The following is a 22,906-nucleotide window of genomic DNA, read 5'->3' on the forward strand; positions in this document are numbered from 1 at the left end:
ATAAACTGATTTGAGAGCATTAGAGGAACTAAAGGTGTTCGAATAAACACGAAACACACGTGATCGTTGTCATGCGGTGAATCCGGCCAATCGTGGAACAGCTGTGTCGTCATCAGCCCTCCTGCAGCCCAGTGCAGCCGCTCTTGAGAAGCTGCGCTGGCTGAGTTCTCCGGCTACTCTCGAAACGCTCTCGCGGTACTTTGATGCCATACGTCACAGTCACGTGGCGTCGGCGCTGTATCAAGTCGGACAAAATTTCTAACCGGCATGCACTGCTTCAAGTCAGCCGCCGATCGTTCTGCGCAGAGCTGCATGAAGTCGAACAAGCCCAATGACTGAAGAGGCGCGAACGAGCGGTCACGTCATCGGCCGCCAACCGTAGAGGATCGAAGACGCGCCAAAATACTATTCATAACGACAAAACATCTATAGACATCAACAATAACACAAAAATAAATAAATAAATAAATAAATAACTGGTCTTTATTCCAACTGCTCTCTTTCTGCTGGTTGTGTAAAGCTGTTTTGAGATGTAGATCATTTCAGTTTATTTAGTAGAAACTGTGTGTTGTTTAAAGTTCATAGTAATTGTTCTGACTTCATGAAGCCTTGATTTCAGTCATGTGTGAGTCATTCTAGAATTAGGGGTAAATTTTATGTCTCTAGATAAACTGTTATTAAAAAAAAAAACTTTAATTAATTTTGAATAATAATATAGGCTACTTTATTACATGGCTTGGTTGAATTCTAATGTATAATACGGTGTGTTATTTCTTGATAACAGACGCTGCGAAGTATAACACACCGTTGCCATGAAAAACAGAGCGTTGCTATGGACGCAGGATTCTAACCGGAGAGACGGAACGGACTATTTTCTTTAGCGGATTTTTTTTAAATCAATAAACTCCTTTTTAAATCAATATTTTGTGTCAAATTATTGATTTATTTGGTGGGTAGCCATGTAATAAGCGGGATAATGTAGTGCGAGGCGGTTGTTATAGCGAATACAACCCCTTCCTTCAGGCTGATTCAAGCTCCGCGTCGGGTCCCGATCACCCTGTCGGGTTGTATTCACTATAACAACCGCCTCGCTCTACATTATCCCTTACATATATTACACTATCATTTAAAATAATGCTTTATGTATATTTAGGGACATTTTTTTAGAAAATATTCTTTATTTAAATATTCTAATACGACTCCCACTCCACCTATTATTGTCTTTCATTGCCTCCTGATTCATGTATTCAACTTGAACTATCATGTAATAAGTCATTTTTTACTTATATAAACAATTGCATAGAATATTCATATTTTTGTTTTTTATGTAATTTAATTAATTTTAAAAAATAGATTTTGTGTCTATAAATTATAAAACAACATAAAAATCTCCAAAGTATTCAAAGAAAAAGCATGTGAACTGTACCAAGTGATGTCACTTCCTCTGGCAGAAATGTCATTATTCTTTTCTCATTCATTTGTACAAAATGTTTAGGGTACACCAATAGCAGATTAATTATTTGTCAAATCTGGCCCTGTCCCAAATGGCACACTCCGGACTTGTGGACTTCCTCAGAGTCCACACTTTGGTGACGTCATGTAGTGCAGACCTATAGGGCCCTTGGCGCGAGTCCACAAGGGCGCATTGAGAGGTATTTTTGGGACAGACTCGATCGGCACGCCGGAAATAACGGTCTGGTTGTTGTTGGACAGGAGAAATCTCAAATTTTTGCGCTCCGACGTCTTATCTGCATGTCAACTACACATCCTAATTTTACAGTTCTATATTTTGATATTGTGCATGCCATCTGGGCATTAAACAATAGATATATCATGCTTATTTAAATGATGTATACAGTTATACATAATAATAGGCTACATAATGTTCCATTTGAACTAAGATTACAATTTTAAAACATAATTTAAACATAATTTTTTCAATTTACAGGTTTCAATATTAATACTATGTTTACATATGACTCAGTAAAGCCCTGACATTCGGTTCTATTTATTTAATGAATCATAATGCGACCGTATTATTAAACGCACTATTATTATGTTTGAGACATCAACCACTGCTCGATGACCATAATGTTTGTATAAACTGTAGGTAACAACTGGTAAAATGTACATTTAGGTCATAAAAAACGTAATATTTTCTTCTCAGCCATGTCAAAAATTATCCGTGAGTGAAATCTCCTCCCATCTGTTGTCTGATTGGCCTTTCGCAAGGATTCCTGGGTAGTTAAAGTGCGTGAAGCCTGCTTCTATGCGGGCTTCGCGGAAGACCGCTTCAAGGGTACAAAGGGGGCGCTGCTGAGCACACTTCAGAGCGGTAAAATGCTGAATGGGACGCCCTACGGACTCGTAGACTCAGCGAGCACGCGCAATTCAAGTCCACGAGACCGAAAGTCCGCATGAAGTGCGCCATTTGGGACAGGGCCTCTGTTATCGTGATAGTAAGAGCCCTAATTTAAGTAAGCAATAAGGTACGAGAGGCTGTGCTGTATCTTGAATAAGTAACGACTGAAGGGCGTTGTTAGGCACGACACGAAGCGGAGTTACTTCAGCCGTTACCACTTCAGCCGTTACTTATTCACGATACAGCACTTGCCTCGGGTACCTTATTGCTTTTATAAAACGGTTGCCACACAATACAAATATTAAAGCCGAAAAATATTTATCTATGCAACTTTCATAAGTAAAATCACTAAAACATTTACATTTACATTTAGTCATTTAGCAGACGCCCTTATCCAAAGCGACTTACAAATTAGGACTAAGTTCAGCGAGTCATCATAAAGAGGCAAAAGCAACAACAACGCAGGAAGTGCTCAAAATACGAAGTTCAGGTATTATTCAGAGTAGCATAAGCCTGATAAGTGATGTTTCAAAGGGAAAGGATTTTTTTTTTTTTTTTTCTATAAGGTTAAGTGCTCACGGAAGAGATTGGTTTTCAGCTGTTTTTTGAATGTTGTCAGGGATTCTGCATTCCGGATGAGGGTGGGGAGAGCGTTCCACCAGCATGGAACTGTAAATGAGAATGTTCTGGAAAGTGATTTTGTGGCTTTCTGTGATGGAACCACGAGACGTCGCTCGTTGACCGATCGTAGGTGTCTGGTAGGGATGTAGACTCGTAGGAGTGAGTGAAAGTAGGAGGGAGCTGAGCCTGTGATAGTTCTGTAAGCAAGCGTCAGTGCCTTGAACTTGATGCGAGCAGCTAGAGGTAGCCAGTGCAGAGAGATGAACAGAGGAGTGACGTGGGCCCTCTTGGGCTCGTTGAAGACAAGACGAGCTGCAGCATTCTGGATCATCTGTAGGGGTTTGGTCGCACATGCTGGGAGTCCAGCCAGAAGGGCATTGCAGTAGTCAAGCCTAGAGATGACCAGGGCCTGGACGATAAGTTGTGTTGCATGCTCAGTTAGGAAAGGCCTGATCTTCCTGATGTTGTGCAGTGCAAACCTGCATGATCGAGCTGTCTTTGAAATGTGATCTGTGAAGGTCAGCTGGTCATCAAACGTTACTCCAAGATTTCTGACCGATCTTGATGGGGTGATTAATGATGACTCTAGCTGGATGGTGAAGTCGTGCTGTAGAGACGGATTGGCAGGGAGGACGAGAAGCTCAGTCTTTGCCAGGTTGAGCTGCAGGTGGTGTTCCTTCATCCATGTGGAGATGTCCGCCAGACAGCTTGAGACCCGTGCAGCTACTGTGGGATCATCTGGTTGAAAGGAGAGGAAGAGCTGTGTGTCATCAGCATAGCAGTGGTAGGAAAAACCGTGTGCCTGTATGATGTGTCCCAGTGATGTGGTGTAGATGGAGAAGAGGAGGGGATCAAGAACTGAACCCTGGGGAACCCCTGTGGTCAGCTGATGTGCTCTGGATACCTTGCCTCTCCATGCGACCTTGAAGGACCTACCTGTGAGATAGGACTCAAACCAGTGGAGTGAAGTTCCTGTGATGCCCAGTGATGAGAGGGTGGACAGAAGGATCTGATGATTCACCGTGTCGAAGGCGGTCCTAAAAGCATTCCTTCCGCTGGAAAAAATAGTCCCTGACCGTAAACAGCAACAGAAGTTACATACATTATTTCGCCAATAGATGGCGGCAAAGACTGTCTTATGAATGAGTCAGTCGGTAGAGAAGACTTTTATATTGAAAAGACTCAAACTTGTTTTCACGGAGAAGGAAGACGCAACTGACAGATGACTAACGCTATAGGCATGGGAAAACCCATTAACAGTTAACAGTTAAAAGGACAAGATGTCGCAGCGGACATTCAAACGGATTATTTTATTATGAATATAGGACTGACCTGAAGGAAAATCCAATGTCTACTGTGAATGCAGGTAACTTTACACTCGCTTTCTCGATCTCTCACAATACTCCACTATAGCTTCAATGAACAATATCAATGAGATCACACATGTGTTTAAGTTGCTAAGAGTGGTTGCTAGGGGTGTTGTAGTGATACATAGAACCATTGGGTGAAGCGGTCATAGCCGTGTTTTATCGTGAATAAAGCACAGCTATTGACCAATCAGAATCAAGGATTGGAACTAACCGTTTTATAAATTGTATTGTATTACTGAATTTTGGAAATATTAGCCTCAACTGACATATATTTGGCGTTGTTGGCGTTATTTTGTCACTTATTGGGAGCGGTATGCAAGCTGGAGCCACTTACCTCCAGTCTTTGTGCTAAGCTAGGCTAGCGGTGGGTGCGTCAGACAGAGTTACGGCACTCACGGAGATGAGAAGGGTATGTATGGACTAATCTAACTCTTGGGGATACGGTGAATAAGCTGAAGTCCCAAAAAGTCGGCATGTTCCTTTAATTCAAGATATTAAACTGCAAAAAGTTAAAGGGTTAGTTGACTTAAAAGAGTAAAATAGTTGACATTTCTCATGTCATTCCAAACCGGAAAAGACTTTCGTTCATCTTTGGAACTCAAATTAATATATTTTAAAGGGAAAATGAGGGAATAATGCATGACCATTCAAAAATATGACTGGGTTTCTAACGATGCAAAGCAAATGGGTGAAGTGTCCCTTTAAGTTTATCAAGTGACGAGAATACTTCTTGTGCACAAAAATAACGACTTTATTCAACTCTTCATGTTCTTCTGTGTGGGCCTCTGAGTGAGTTCACGTAGTGTAACAGCGCAGCGCGTCTGGGTTGTACGTCAGAACGTAGGCTCACTATTGGCCAGCATCACACGCATCACACACATGACCAGCGCCGGCCAATAGTGAGCCTACGTTCACGGACTTTCAAGCCATTCACACTTTTTCCAGCTCTTCACATCTCTAAATATTATTGTTATTTTTAATGTGATGACCAAAAACATGTGTCACAAAGCAGGTTGAAGCAGGGAAGGATGCAGGATCTACTTGCAGCAGCTTAACTTTATTTTCAAAGAACATACAGTAAAAGAAACAAAACACTCTAGACAAGAAACAGAACAGCCTAGCATATAGCAGTGACGACCGACAACAAACAGAACAACCTATAGCGACGACAGACAAGAAACAGAACAGCCTAGCATCTTCAGTCCAAGAGCTGCTCAGTTCAGCATCGTTCTGTTCACTGGAGGAGATAACCTGAAAAATAAGTCAATAGAAAAATATGTCAGTGAAAGTAACTGTGCAGAACTGAAGAAACTGATCAGAGATTGTGGAAACAGATTCCTGGTTCAGAGAATGGGAGTTAGTGTTTTAGCAATTCAGAAAAACTGTAAACACAAATCCAAATTTTCAACTAAACTCACAAAACCATTGACTCTTCTCAAAATCAAACAATTCTTTCAGATCATACACTCACGAGTCAATAAAATAAGCACTACAGATCATCCATTAGACACTACATCAAAAAATGGAGAAAACCGCCTCCAGAACATTACAGAAAATAATAATATTGTATGCAGTAAACAATTTTTGCAATTACATAAAAAGCCTAGTAATTGCAGCTGATAAGGTGAACATATTGTATTCTGTATGCACTGCAAGTATAGTCTTTTACTGAATATTGAATATTAGGCCTATTGAATGTCTATATATTCAGCACTTGTCACAAATCTCTTAGCATTTTTAAATCTTACCTTAAAACTAATTTTTTAGGGTAGCTTGTAATTGAATATTTGCATAAATCTTTCATTGTCCACATTTGATTATTGCAATGGCTGATTTAGAAATGTATGTGCGGTGTATTATTAAAGCTGCCGTCGGCAAGTCTGGCAGATTGGGTCGATTAGCCAAAATTTTGAATGTTTACAACTCTCATGCCCCTCCCCACTACCAGCGAGCACCCTCCCATCGAGGTCGTGCTCGTCAGTGCGTCACTGTGCGTGTGTACCTGATTTTCTGTGAACGCGTCCGTCTCTTCAGCATCTATCAACACCATGGACTCGGAGGTAGGCTGCCCTGGCTAATCTATCCATAGATAGCAATAACCGAGGAATTGGAAGCTTGTTAGTAGATTTTCTCTCCGCCATCACGCTTCATGCAATCTCCAGGCGAACTTCAGGCGTGGCGTGTGCATGTGATATTAACGTGCGCGAGTGAGGGGGGATCTGTGGCGTGTGCACGACCTGTGATTGACAGTCAGATCTCACACCCCCCTGCGCTGATTGGACCTGATGAAGCGGGAGCGCTGGATTTTTGCAAAACAAATAACACGCTCCAGGTGGAGTTAGAAGCTCGGTTTTTTTTCTAAAACCACCTTATTTATGTTGTTCTGTCGGATTATAGTGTCGATTACACTGAATATGATCAAAAAAATGTTGCCGACGGCAGCTTTAAAGTTAAAGGTGCTCTAAGCGATGCCACGCGTTTTTTAGGCCAAACATTTTTTTTGTCAAATACAGCAGACATCTCCTCACTATCCGCTAGCTGCCTGTCCCCTGAACACACTGTAAAAAAACGCGGTCTCTGTAGACACCACAGGCTCCACAAACGGCAACAAAAACAAACTGGGCTCACCCGCACCACGAAACACAACAAACAGTGCTCCAGCCAATCACCGACAAGAAGTATTTGAGGGTGGGGTCTGGGGGGTTAGTGCGCGTACACACGAAGGGGGTGTGGAGGAGAGAGAAGCATGAAGAGGGAAGTTTGAATTATAGCCGACACACGACCAAAGAGACGACGTTCCGATGAACAAATTGTAAAGAAGAGGGACAAGGATAAGAAACGCGTGAAGTACCGAATTTACATCGGAAAAACCCTCGAAAGGTGGCGAGAACTCCGCCGGCAGAAGGGCTTCCAATCCGACATTCAGTTGCTCTGTTTTTGCAGAACAGGGTAAATCCATTTTTGTTTCTAAACAGACATTCATGTTCGCCAAACCAACACAAGGATGTAATTAGCTAGAACTATGCAGTCAGCGTTAACTTTGGTCAACACAACATGTATGTTTCTCTAGCGATCAATCTTTATTGTAAATGATCAAGCAAATTCACAGTAGGGCGAGAATTTGTGTGAATGATGTTTTCATTCACTGTTTTTTATGAATTTGAATGTTCATTTATAGGCTATTGCATTCTGTTCTGCAATATATAAAAGCATTTATCTAACTTGGCGACATTACACATTGAATGAAGTATCAGTAAAACTTAACTTTGTTTGTAGTGACTACTTTGACTTTCCTTTATGCCGGAAGGGAGGGGAGGAGGGAGGAGACGGGATGTGGAGGAGGGAGGGTCTAGCTAGCCTCCGTTTTTTCAATTGAATGTCAACAAGAAATGTATGTGCGGTGTATTATTAAAGTTAAATAAAGTAGAGACTATTATTAACAAACCGGGAATTGCTGTGGATCCTCTCATGTGATTTTAGATTTGATGACTGACTGAATCTCTGGTCACAGTGTGGACACTTGTAAGGTTTTTCTCCAGTGTGGATCCTCTCATGTCTTTTCAGAGTTGATGAGTGACTGAATCTCTGGTCACAGTGTGGACACTTGTAAGGTTTTTCTCCAGTGTGAATTCTCTGGTGCAGTTTTAAACAGTTTGCTGAAATGAAAGTCTTCTCACACTCAAAGCACATGTACTCTCTTACACCAGTGTGAATTTTCTCTTGTTCATGTAAATTTTGCCGCAGTGAAAAACTCTTTCCACACACAGAACATGAATATGGCTTCTCCTTCGTGTGAACTCTCAGGTGTTTCTTCAGGTCTGATGCACAGAGAAATGTTTTGCTGCATTGATCACATGTGAACGGCTTCTCTCCGGTGTGGATCCTCATGTGAACCTTAAGACTTGGTTTGTGTGGGAAACTCTTCCCACATTGATCACATGAGAATGGCTTCTCTCCGGTGTGGATCCTCATGTGACGGTCAACATTTTTTTTGCATGTGAAACTGTTTCCACACTGATCACATGTGAACGGCTTCTCTCCGGTGTGGATCCTCATGTGACGCTCAAGACTTGGTTTGGTTGTTAAACTCTTTCCACACTGAGTGCAGGTGAAAGATTTCTTGGCTCTTTTCTTTAAAAATATATTTTTAGTCTTTGAGCGTTTGACATCCTCCACTTCACTCAGTTCTTCTCTCTCCTCACTCTCTTCCATCAGGTCTGACATGAAAGAAAAAAATTATGAAATTAAAATTTCAGTACATCAAAATAATTAAAAGAGAGAAATATAAAGTGAAAGGACATGAAAGTGAGCCCTGATGTAATAGTAGAAAGTAGACAACTGTTATAAAAATATTATGATAATCTGATGCCTTTTTATAAATTGATTATATGTCCTTGAAACTTTCCATGAATGAGGTAAATGTATCTTCCAATTATTAGTTTTAAAACATTATAGACACGAATCCCATGTTTTTTTTTTAGCAAGACCTAGTAAATATATTGGATCAATGACACAATTATCTAACATGATATTAACATTAAAATATACAATACTGCCATATTTTGACACCAACTTTGAGATTTATATTTATTTTACTAAAAACATTTTAATTATTAATGGCCGTTCACACTAGACTTTTCCTTGCTCTGACTTCCATTCATGCGCATGTTAATGTGGGACACCAGAAACACAAGCTCAAGTGAATTACCCTGTGAGAAATAACACACACGTTTAGTATTCAAGTGGAGTGGATTGTTTATTTTTTATATTTGAATTATTATTATTTGTTATATGTTAAATGTATGTTTGTAAAAAAGCTGCCGCAGAGTCAGTGGTGGGTAGTAACGAAGTACATTTACTTCATTAAATTTACTTGAGTATTTTTCTGAAAAAATGAAGTAGAGTAGATTTAAATGTGGGTACTTTTACTTTAACTCGATACATTTCTAATGAAAAAACTGTACTTTTACTTTGTTACGTTGGGCGACGTTCCTCTCGTTACTTTATTTTAATGCAATACATGTTGTTAAATGCGTAGTTTATTCCAAGCACGCTGTATCTTTTTTCTAGGCATGAGCGATGCTCAATTCACAAATGAATCACTCTTTCAAGTCGATTCATTGTTCAAAGACTTCATCAAACAAGTTGGCAGATCTGTCTAAATCAGTTCGCCAATCAGTTTGAAAGATTTGTTCAGTTTCCTTCAAACACTGAATTGTCTGAAGCAGTTTCACACTCAGAGTCGTGACAGGAAGGTTTAAGAACGTCTCGGGTTATGTCTGTAACCCTTGTTCCCTGAGAAGGGAACGAGACACTGCGTCGTTAAAAACAACTCTTTGGGGACGCTCCCTGAGCGTGCGCCTCTGAAGTATGAATGAAACTATTCCAATCCTGAACGACTCTTTGGGGAACAAATACCCACTATGCCATGCATCAAAATGCCCCTGTATGAAACTGATAGGCACAAGCTGGGTGAGAGCACCCGCGCATCAGGCGTATTAGGGAGGTGCAGACTATTAAAAAAAAAAAGCCCAACCGGATGCCTCACAGATCTCTTGGAGGGGCACCCCTGAGTAGAGGGCCCTAGAGGAAGCCATGCCTCTAGTGGAATGAGCCCTTATGGTCCAAAGTGAAGGCAGATTGCACACCTGGTAGGCCGAGATAATAGACTGTACAATCCAGTTACTGATTGTTTTTTTGGATGCAGGGAGCCCCTTTCTTAGGTGACCCAAAACACACTAACAGTTGGTCTGACCTCCTCCAAGAAGAGGACCTCTTAAAGGGATAGTTCACTTTGAAATTAAATTTTGGTATGTTTTAGCTTACCTCAAGGGCATCCAAGATGTAGGTGTCTTTTTTTCCGCAGTAGATTCAATTTTGATATTTTTAGGTCAAACTGTTCTTGTCTGTCAGTCATATAATGCAGGTCTGTGGTCACCACCTCAAAGAGCATGCACAGAGTCCAAATTAAAACAATTCCCCATTGTCCAAATTAAACAATTCCCCATCGTAAGTACACATTGATGGCCTAAGACACGAAACGAGCGGTTTGTGTGAGAAAACGAACAGTATTTATATCGTTTTTACCTTTTGTACACAGCCACGTCCAAGTGATCTGAGGGCGCGGGCGCTTCCTAGTGTGCGATGTGTACGCAGACTGGTGCATAGAAATATACACTAGATGTCGCCTTGGCGACGGCAGTTCATTGAACGAATGCCGTAGCCAAGGCGACATCTAGTGTATATATCTATGCACCAGTCCGCCCTCAGATCACTTGGACGTGGCTGTGTACAAAAGGTAAAAACGATATAAATACTGTTCGTTTTCTCACACAAACCGCTCGTTTTGTGTCTTAGGCCATCAATGTGTAATTACGATGGGGAATTGTTTAATTTGGACGATGGGGAATTGTTTTAATTTGGACTCTGTGCATGCTCTTTGAGGTGGTGACCACAGACCTGCATTATATGACTGACAGACAAGAACGGTTTGACCTAAAAATATCAAAATTGATACTACTGTGGAAAAAAAGACACCTACATCTTGGATGCCCTTGAGGTAAGCTAAAACATACCAAAATTTAATTTCAAAGTGAACTATCCCTTTAAGGTAAATACTCTGACAGGACAAAGCACGTGAAGTCTCTCTTCTTCTGCCGACACATGTGGTGGAGGATGAAATGCCTGCAAGATGATAGACCTTGCCACGTTGGAAGGCACCTTGGGCACATAGCCAGGTCTCGGATGCAAGATGGCCTTAACTCCTCCCGGGAGATCTCCTACCCTCTTAATGGCTAAGAGAAACGCCATCTTAAACGTCAAGTCCTTAGGTGAAGCCGACTGAAGTGGTTCGAAGGGGGCCAAGGATAACCCTTAAAGAACCACCGCCAGATCCCAGGCAGGAACTCTGGTCCTGGTTGTCGGTCTCATCTTCCATGTACCACAGGGAAAACGTATCACCAGCTGGTTCCTCCCCAGTGGCCCATCACTCAGTGGTGCATGGAAAGCCGCAATGGCAGCCACGTACACCTTAACCCTCTGGGGACCAAAAACGCGCCCCCGCGTTTTGCTCGTTTTTTTTTTTAGCAATGTAAAATAAGCTCAAACTGCTCTGTTAATTTTGATCTTTCATTTTCGTGTTATACATCAATCGATCCTGTTCAGTTTCTATTTTTTTTCTGTATACTCACAATAAAAATAAAGTGTTGTGCTTTTTGCCAAACAAAGAAAAATAAACATGATTCAAGTTCTGCACTCTCTCTGTCTGTGAAGTCCAATTTGAAACGCGTTCGAAAATGATCTGATACTCCGCGAAAATTCAGTCAAACAGGTAAACATACCCACGGGCATAAAGCTTGAAATCGCTTCTCTTGAATGAAGTAATTTATATAAAAAACAAATATTCTCAGCTTGTGAAATCTGTATTAAAAGAGAGCGATTCCAGTCGAGATGACTTATTAGAGCTCATTCAAATGTAATGTAACCACGCCCAGGAGAGCGCGCGCTATTCAAACGCAAATTCTGAACCATTTCAGACCTGTGAAACGCCCACATCAGCTGTAAACACATGCAGCGCGCCGCGAGTGAGGCATAGCCTACCTAATAATCCTGGAGAAAAGTTTCCTGAGAACAGTGCTGATATGAGGAGCAATAGATGAGGAGTGAGGTAGGCTAAGTTATCTTTTCTCAAGTGTTATGTGGAATAACGTTATGGAAAAACGTTAGTGTACCTATGTAAACCGCAAAAAGATGAATCGCGTTTCTATAATATGAATCGCGTTTCTGTGAGATGAATGAAGGGTACATATTTGTAAAGACTGTTTAGCCTAAATATGAATCGCGTGTCTGTGTGTGAAAGAATAAACCGCTTTAATCAACTAAAATGCTTTGCTATAGCCTACTGAGATGAGTAAAAATCGACTGAAATATGTTGAAATAAAATGTCTTTGTATAAGCAACGTATTAAACTGCAAATTAACATTTATATGCCCTAATATTTCATAAAAACAATGTTACAGTCAGGCGAAATATGAAAGACAACATTTTGTTGACTAGATTTGGGTACAGTTTTTACTGTAGAATATACTGCCACATCAAATATATATATATATATATATATATATATATATATATATATATATATATATATATATATATATATATATATATATATATAAAATACTATTTTTGTCAAAAATAAAGTCATCAACTAAGATGTTAGCTGTTCCAATGTTGGCTATATTCAAACTAATGAATACGATAAAATGTAGGCTTATAATATTTTTTTTACAAAGAAAGAGTACACTTGAAATATTGTTGAAATTGTAATTATTGTTGTAATTGTAAAATTTTTAATAAAATAGCAAAACATATTTACACGATAGATGTAAGCAAAATCTTAAATGGTCAATATAAGTCTTCTTCTAAATATATCTTTTGTCCTTGCATTCATTCTTGTGGCTCAGTCTTGTATTCTCAGGTGTAAACCACTCCTCCTTCACGCCCCCCTCGCATATTGGCTTTCCAAGCAAAACCTGTCTTACACAATTTAAATCAATGTATTGTTTTATGTGAACGATAAAGCAAGACACTTGTGGACACATATTTAGTATGAGTTTTGTGGTCTTATTTCAACAACTTTCTTTTTTTTATTTTTTTATAACCACGCATAAACATTATTCTCTTAAAAATACAAACATCTACATACATGTTGCTCACATATTATGCTAACCCTGTTTGTGCTATATAGAGTGAATTTACACCTTTGCCATTAACATGTTTATAAATAACTGAAAAAAGCACAAATGTCAGGGCATGTCAGAACATCTCAAGGGCCCCAAAAACACCTTGGTCCCCAGATGGTTAAGTGTGGACGGGGAGAGACCCGCAGAGAAACGATCTTGGAGAAACTCCAGAACTGAAGCCACCGGGCAGTTAACTGGATCTAACTCATGTTCTCTACACCAAGTGGAAAATATAAGTCCATATAATCTCCTAGTGGACGGAGCCCTAGAGCTAAGTATGGTTTCAACCACCCCGGCTGATAGACCAGCATTTAGGTACAGGGGTCAGACCCACAGTTTCCACAGCTCCGGGCAAGGGTGGAATATTGTGCCCTCCACCTGAGACAACAGATCCCTCCTCAGAGGAATCTGCCACGGCGGAGCTATCAGGAGTGAAATGATGTCTGAAAACCATACTCGGGCCGGCCACAACGGGGCTACCAGAAGAAGACTGATGCCCTCCTGACAGACCCTCTCCAGGACCCCCGGGAGCACACCGCGTGCGTTCGCTGGAAATTGATGTGGCCCGAAACGTCGTGGACGGCGGGAAACCGTCTTCGATTTCCTGAGGGCTCCGCTGCAAGAACAACCTCTGATGTTCTCGTGCGGGGGGACAGCCCTCCGAGATCCTAGCACCCCAGTTAGGACCTCTTCGCCTGAAGGACATTCCTCGGGTCGCCCTTCTAGCTAGAGGACTTCGGGTGAGAGCGTTTACTCTGTTGCCAGGCTCCCGAGGGATGGGCTCTAGAGGCAATGCTCTCCTTCTGTTCTTGCCGATATGAGGAGCTCGTTGACGGCTGAGACTGGCCAGGATTTAGATTTTGAGCGGCGAGGGAGATACTGCTGAAATTCCGCATATTGCTTCCTCGCCTCCTGAAACCTGTCGACGACAGTTGTAAATGTGTAGCCGAACAGGCCAGAAGGCGAGAGCGGCGCATCCAAGAGAAAACTCTTGTCTTTTTCCTTTATGCCTGATAAATTCAGCCACAGATGCCTCTCCGTGGCTACCAGAGCTAACATGGAGCGGCCGATAGCACGGGCTGTCTCCTTTGTAGCCCGGAGAGACAAATCTGTGGCTCTTCAAAGTTCAGCAATATCTTCAGGCGTAGGTCCCTCGCCCTCATCTAAATCCTTCAATAGGTCGGCCTGGAATGCCTGCAAGATGGCCATAGTGTGCAGACATGAACCAACCTGCCGCCATATATGCCCTACCCACCAATGCAGAGGTATCTCTGCATGGTTTGCTGGGCAGCGCCGGGGCTTTTAGGGATGATGCCACTTCAGGAGAGAGGTAGCTGGTAAGAGCCTCCTCCATCTGCGGCATCTTCCCATACCCCAACTCTCTCGCACCTACCACATGGCTATAATCCACAGCAGAAGGATAGGAGACACAAGATGAGTGGGGTTTATCCCATGATTTCGAGATCTCTTTGTGTAAATCAGGGAAAAATGGTAAGCCCCGGCGCTGACGTTGTGAGCGGTGCTGCAGGAAGCGCTCATCTAACTTGCTTTTATTTTGCACTTCCTGCTTATCATGTGGCCAGTTGATGTTGAGTCTGGCCACTGCACGCGTCACAACCTCAACGAGCTCCTCATAAGCGGGAACGTGAACTGGCGAGTAGGGTTGGGCGGTATTACGGTAAAATCGTATACCGCGGGGTCTTAAAATAGCAACGGTATCAGTTTCAATACCGTCATTACCGGCACTTATATATAATATATAAATATTATTTATATAATGCCTAAAAATGCGTGTGGTTGTCATCAAGTGACAGTGTGGAGGAGAAAGAGAGAGAGAGAGAAGGGAGAGGCGGTAAATACTGACGAGGCAATTTGTAAATTTTGCAATAAAAAGGTGAACGCGAGAGATGGAAACACCTCTAACCTAATGTTGCATCTCCGAAACAACCACCCGCTCACTGCTGCGAGGATGCATTTTGCCCCGAGTTCATTAAATAAGCGCATTAGTTCATATTTGTTAAAATATTATAATGTTATTTTTTTCATCTATGTTGATAATAAAAAGTGAACAGCACGAGTAAGATGGGATGCATCGGGAGTCAGACATTTTGACCACTTAATTTTGTTTTGTTTTGTAAAAGGCCTTTCTTTAAAGTGAATTTCGTTTTGTATAAATTGTATCTTAATTTTAATACATTTTTCATCAACCAATTGCCTGGATTTAATAAATAAGAAACAAATATAGCAGACAATATCATGAGAAGATCGCTGGCGCGCCGCGGTCACTTGCATTGAAATCTCATCATAAATTAACCGAAACTCAGTGTATGCCTCACAGACATGACAGATAGGCCTATATCTAAATAAAGCTTGAAATTTCATTACACGAAACAACTCAAAACGAAAAGAAATAGGCCACTCGCTGATTATTTAATCCATGATGTGCATTTCTCTATGCGCGTTCATGCGGAGATGGCGATCATCAAATTCACTAAACGAAACTATTCAAAACGAAAAGAAATAGGCTAGCTTACTCTCTGATTATGTAATCCATGATGTGCATTTCTCTCTATCGTTCACTATGGAGATGGCGATCATCAAATTCACTAAACAAAACTATTCAAAACGAAAAGAAATATAGGCAGCATCTCTGATTAATCCATGATGCATTTCTCTCTATGGGCGCGTTCACTACGGAGATGCCGATCGTCAATTTCTTTAAACGAAACAATTCAAAACGAAAAGAAAAAGGCTAGCCTATACCTTCTGATTATGTAATCCATGATTTGCATTTCTCTCTATATGCGCGTTAACTAGGAGATGGCGATCGTCAACTTAATCTTTACAGCAGACGCTGACAGAAAAGTTGTGTAATACAAATCAATGAACGCGTGTCACCGGATTTACAAATGCACTTCTTGCTTGTTGCACGCACACATTTCAAAATATTAAGATATTATGTTGAAAAAATGTATTAATAATAATAAATCTTTAATAATATTTGATTGAATGTTGAATGTTGTGCTTGTTTAAAGGTCCCATGACATGAAATTTCCACTTTCTGAGGTTTTTTAACATTAATATGAGTTCCCCTAGCCTGTATATGGTCCCCAAGTTTCTAAAAATTTTAATCTGTGTAAATCGAGCTTTTGCTATCTTTCTCTGCCTTTGAGAAAATGGAAGCTCAACCGGGCTGATCTTGAATCTCCTCCGTATGACGTCATAAGGAGAAATGTTACCTCCCCTTTCTCTGCTTTGCCCGCCCAGAGAATATTTCTCGCCCATGAGAAAATGAGCGAGGAAGTAGAACGCGCGCGCGATTTTAGTTTGTCCACGAGAGATATCATGGCTTTTGAGCGAGCGAAGCATAATAATTGATCAATAATTGGATGTACAAATGAACATCGAATGGTCAATACAGAGCTGGGCTTGCTGAACGTCGGACAAGTAAGTCAACAAATGATATATAAGTGTGTTGCTTTACCGTTTATGGTTACCTAGCTTCTTACACGTAGAATGTGGCTGTCACATTAGCTATGCAGCTATGCAGTTACTCACGCTAATGTAAAGGTACACAGCATCAAGTTACACATACTGTAACGCGAGTGTTGTACATTTCTTTGTTATTTGGATAATCGTTTTCCTGTTGGTTATATGGCGAGCGCGATATCCGCATTTCAAGATCGCAGAGCTTGATGTAATTGTAATAAGATAAATTACAGACGTTACAGATCTCTCATGAAAAGGCAACAGTAGGTTAGCGTTAGCTACATGATGATAACTGTAAACCATCCGAATAAAGTACCGTATCCAGACATAATATTTTAAACTAACCATTCGGAAACGTCCTGCTGGAGCCGCTGAGTTGCAACTTCGTCACCCGTTGCTTCTCCATCTGGATCAGATTCTGGGTCAAACTGAAATGCTTAAACGACTGCGTGTCTTCGTGCCATTGCAATATATCCAACGTAAACATGGATGGTACCGTTGCGCAAGATGGTCAAGGCCACACCCACCCTCCACCTTGCGCTGCCTTTCTCCTCCTCATTAGTATTTAAAGCTACAGACACCGAAACGGCCCGTCTGAAGGAAGCTCATTCTGGGACTGGCTTGTAGTGACTATAATTCTGCACCGAAGCTGAATTTTTGGAAAGAGATTTCAGATACAGTACTAAGGACCACTAAGGACTATATTAAAGCCTACAAAAAGTAGCATGTCATGGGACCTTTAATTTAATCAAATTAATACTTTAATTGTGATAATTAAAATAATTAAATATTATATATTAAGTGTCCCATTTTTGATCATGTATTTATATTATCTAGCACCCCTTCAGCACCTGCGGTAAAAAATTATTTGGCGCCGTCATATTATAACGGCCCACGTATTAAAAATAGTCAAGTCTAAATCGGGCTTGCACTCATAATTACATTTAATGCCGTCAGCCGGGCTCGGACACAACGTGCACAGGTTGGGCTTGATTTCTTTTTTTCTTTTTTTTTTGCCCGATCTGGTATTCAGTTTCTGAATGGTGTAGGCAACAAGCCAACAGTTTGGTGACGCTGTCTGAGCCTTGTCATCATTTTTAATTAGTCACGATAATACCGTATACCCCGGTAAAATAGGGAGGAGGTTTGACGGTATCAAAATTTGGATAACGCCCAAGCCTACTGGGGAGTCTAATTCACGTTCGTCCGCCTCGATTCTGAGTACATCCACTTCCTCAGAAGCAGACAACTCAAGCATCGGACCCTCGTCACGGGCAGAAGAAGCCGCAGCACAGGCTTCTGCACCATGAACAGGGGCTTCAGAACCTTCAGACAAAGAATGAGAAAGTGCCGCAGCAGTCTCATTCTCATCTGCAAGGTCCTTTTGCGAACCCCACTATCTGAGTCGCCACGCCGCCTCAACGGACGCAGGACCCGAACCGCGGGGAACGCAAGCCTGGCCATCATCATCAAAGACAGCCAGGCGGGAGCGCAGCACTCTGATAGGGAGTGATTCACGATGACCGCAAGCAGCTCCCTCGAGAGAGTGCGTGCTGCACTCCCAAACAGACCACACATAACTGGTGTGTGTCCCCACCCGTGATATATCTAGGGCAGGGGTGCACACATTTCTTGAACTGCTCACTCGCCATAATAATGATACGTGACAAACAACACCAAATATAACAGACAGAACAGAGAGCGCTTGCTGAAGAGCGAAACCTAACGCGTGTGTGTGCCGGTGTCCTTTTATACTTCTGGGTATGCCATCACATGTTACGTCATGACGCAACACCAATCAGGACTGGAATAGTTTCATTCATACTTCAGAGGCGCACGCTCAGGGAGCTTCCCCAAAGAGTCGTTTTTAATGACGTAGTTCCCTTGAAAGGGAACATCAAGAGCGTTGGAAGAAGTGGTCGTGGACCTACTGTCAAGTGAAAGCAAATCTGCAAATGCATCATATTGTTTGACAGCGATGAAGATCTTTATTATTTGAACATCTTCGTAAGCTGTCTGTGAATGAATGATTCTACAGGACGATACATTCGATTTCATTTCATTCAGGTAATACATTTTACAACCAAACAGATTATTACGCCACCATAGTACTACTACAAAGTATGACATTGCCCATTTTTTGGACATATACCCTTAATTTATACATTAAAAAAGCTACCATTGTTCACAGTTTATGAAATTTATACATTAAATTAGCCATTGTTCACAGTTTATGAAATGAACACCCGCCATCCCGCCGTAATGTGTGTGTATTGCGCAGTGGCGTGCGAAATCGTCTTGAAAACGAACGCCTTTGCCTGCCTTAGGCCGTGTGTCCACCAAACCGCTTTTAGCCAGCTGAAAACGCCTAGCGCTCTGCTGAAAACGCCTAGCTATGGGCGCTTGAGAGCTTTTTGGCAGCGCAGCATTTTTTTTTTTCTCCAGTTGAGACGCTTTGCTTGTTATGATACGAATATCCGCGAAAGTGTTACTAGTATCTCATTTCACACATATTTTGTTTCTGTGTTGTTTCAATATAAAAATGTCGATAGATTATAAAGTATTTGCTCTGGCTCTAGTTTTATAGAAATTATTTTGCTCCGTTATTATGCTTGTTGTTGTCATCGGTTGACGCTACAAGCAGAATGTGGCGATTGGTCGGTGTGGTATTAGTCCCGCCCCTCCTCCACTGTAATTGGAAGGCTGGGTAAAAAAAAACTTGAGTACAGTTTTTGGATACTCTTCCCAGCTCTGCGCAGAGTGTCACGTCATATCACGACCATTGCAGTGTCTGTCGGTCACGTGATGCTTTGAGAGCGGCAAGACGTGTTCGACCGAGCACCTCATCGTGTAGCTGAATTTTTTGTTTTAAATAGTCGTCCCACTCGTTTCAAAAGTTTATAGAATTGATGATTAAATGATCAGGATGTCCCTTGACACTTTTTGGTCGCAATCAGACTCGACAAACAAACAAGCTAGAAGAAACAAACACGCCAAAATAAGGGCACGGTCGCTGAGCAAGATGGCAAAAACTCAGGCCCAGTTCAAGTTGCCTCTAGCGAGACCACGATATCGGGAGATGCAGTGAACTGTATTGTCTAAAAAGTGTCGATGGTTCTTGAAAACAAGCTGCAGGCGATACGTGATACAATTTCTGAAATATCAGGCAAGTTGGACAACATGATCAAGAGAGTTGTGGAGGCCGAGCAGAGAATTTCTGACCTTGAGGATAACCAAGCTAATAGCTCAACGCGCTTTGCATCTATATAGTCATCCCTGCAAAAAACACTCGAACGTGTAGAGGACCTTGAAAACAGAAGCCGGCGGCAGAATATCAGAATTGTTGGTCTCAAGGAAGGCACTGAGGAGAGCGACCCGATAGCTTTCTTTGAATCATGGATCCCGACCGCACTAAAAATGAGTGCCAAAGACGGACGGATCAAACTGGAAAGAGCGCATCGCACCGGACCATTGAGAAACGAGGGCGAACATCCGAGAGCGAGACCTGTGATCGTGCGACTACACAATTACAAAGACAAAAGAATGATTCTAGAAGCAGCGACCTAAGTTTGAGCGACCTAAATATTGAGGGGAAGAAAGTGTCGTTTTTTCAAGATTTCTCGGCTGGCGTGCAGAAGAAGAGAGCGGAGGCCCGGAGGCGACTGTGGGAAGCAGGATTCAAATATGCCTTCATCTACCCTGCCACTATACACAGGGTTTTGAGCCGTTTCCGCTCTACATCCTAAACTCCTCCCATCGATGCAATCCACTTCCGTTCTGGCGGGCTTGGTTTGTTTTGCTAGCTAGCTCCGTTGTGCCGACAAAGCACTGATATCGCAGTGACAAAGAGGATATAACAATTACAACATGAAGAAAAGTGGTTCGGGAACGACGTGTGCGGTAGTTGGTTGCAAACACTCGAGAAAGCACCTGAACGAGTGGTTAGATAGGGAGTGCTACGACCACAAACCAGCTACGAAGAGGCAATGTCCATGCGCTCCATTGTTTAAATTTTTTTACGATTCTCTTATCGATTCCTGATAGCACTGTGTGGAAAAAGTATTCATATGCTTTTTCGGCAAAAAACTGTACTTTTTATGTAATTTATGTAATAAATGGAACCTTATTGTAAAGTGTTACCGATTAGTTATACATCGATTCAGACGTCTCGTGAGTTCAGTGTTGGAAAGATCAGTTGTTTTAACCATAGACAGGTTTTAACTATTCATTAAAATGAATCGGTTCAAAGGAGTCATTAGTTCACGAATTGGACATTTATCCCAGCAGTTAGGACATGGATATCCCACAAGGTTTGTGTCAACACAGAAAACATTACATCACTGGATAGGTTTTTACGTTTATTAAGAGTGTGATTTTTATGGCAGCTGAATGTGCGGAACGCATTTCAGAGAGGATAAGGCAACGTATTTTAGCACAATTCACACCAGTGTTAATTTTGACAGCAAATTTTGATTTAGTTTTAGTCATAGTCTTTTGACTAAAATGCCATTTAGTTTTAGTCATATTTTAGTCATCTGAATTGTTTTAGTTTTAGTCTAGTTTTAGTCGACGAAATACAATAAGATTTTAGTCGACTAAATCTACAGTAGATTTAGTCGACTAAAATATAATGGGTTTCAATTTAAATGCATTTATTTAGAATTTCTCTAAAATGTCCAAACCCATATACTCCCGGAGAAAACATATAACCTGCTAATATGAATGATTTTAAAGTTTGAATGTGCAATACAGATACAGATTTAACTACTGTAACTTAAAAAATATCTTAAAATTAAATAAAACCACTTTTCCTAAAGTAGAAGACAGTCTTTTTTTCAATGAATGATATATGAATTCTTTATAACTACTTGTGTTCTGAATTCTCCATGTTTAGCATAATAACGGAGATGCGCACAGAATCAGCGCTGTATGTCACTGAATAGTGCGCAACAAGCGCAGTTGCGGAGCCTACGCTGATTTAGTAGACTGAGAATAAGCGTAGCGCCATAGAGTTGCATCAGCCGTTCTGACTGGAAAGTTCGCAGGATTGCTTGCATTATAAGGACATTGTACGAGTAACGGACAAGTAAGTCCAGTGTTATTTGAATATTAATGTTATATTGCAAGAGTATTTGTTGTAGATAGTGTTTCTAAGTTTATTCGTCTATATTAAAGCGGCCGATTTACCGCACGTGAATTGCACGCTGTATCATATGCCGTCAATCCTTTGAAGTTTAAATAGCGATCGTTATAACTTGTATAAGGAAGCAAATACTTCATGTTGAGTTTTTCATTTATATCTACAATGTAATGTTGATTATTATTTTCTTTCATTGTTTTAGAAAACCTTGCACATGTCCATCTATGTTGATGCCAAAGCAATCATTAAAAGGCTATCATCTATCCATGACTCTGAGTTCTCTGACAAGAACACTGTGGCGGTCAGTGCACATTGATCCAGCTAAATTCAAAATGTAACAACTTGCATACATCATTCTCTATATTCTTTCAAGCAGACATATTTATTTGTATGAATTAAATATAATTAATCCTCATTAAAGCTATTAACGAGCAGTGAATGCTTTTCTCTTTTTCTTTTGTTGCTTGATCAATATTAAGGACACAGACCGCATTAGGTTTATTACCCACTGTCACTTTAAGACATCGGATCATGTCCAATGACATGCGGATCCAGAATTGCACTGATGCACATGCGATACACTCACAACTGTTTAAGACATAACCGACATAATTTACGTGAATACTCTCCAAAACGGACATTTAGACATAATATTTGTGTGTATTTGTCCATTCAGACATGAAAGAAAGCTCAATTCTGTACTCGCGCGCTGTATAGGCTAGGTGTCTATGTGAATGGCTGCACGCTTCGGGTCGGGTGTGTGCGCACAGAAAACCGTACCGAATATAGCTCTTTTTTTGCGTCGTCACTCTTATTCAGATCTTCATGTCTGCTCTATTCATTCTCCCAGACGTTTACATGTTTTAACGTTTTATGAGACATGCAGCGCATGCCAACTCGTGTGCCGCTGGGTAGATCACGTTACAGCACAATTGTGCACATCTACCACAAATGCAGGACATCAGACTGGATCGCTTCCCAAATCGTCACTATCTAACATTTTCGTCTAGATTTTATTCGTTGACGAAAAAGTCAATAGATTTTCGTCATAGTTTTTGTCATTCAAAACTAGTTTTTATTTAGTTATCGTCTCGTTTTCGTCTGTGAAAAAATGTCGTTAACGAAATTAACACTGATTCACACCCAGCGGTAATTCAGGAAAAAAAAATGCTCCACATGA

The 22,906-nt window shown here is 41.1% G+C and overlaps 1 long non-coding RNA gene across 1 annotated transcript in view; it reads left to right on the forward strand.

The window, feature by feature from the left end:
* The window catches only part of LOC309491292, a 134,529-nt gene that overhangs the window by 17,792 nt on the left and 93,831 nt on the right, over window positions 1-22,906 (forward strand). The gene's annotated exons all lie outside the window — the stretch shown is intronic.

The sequence above is a fragment of the Leuciscus leuciscus genome (assembly GCF_965113295.1).
Source record: "Leuciscus leuciscus genome assembly, chromosome: 25".
Taxonomy (NCBI): Eukaryota; Metazoa; Chordata; class Actinopteri; order Cypriniformes; family Leuciscidae; genus Leuciscus; species Leuciscus leuciscus.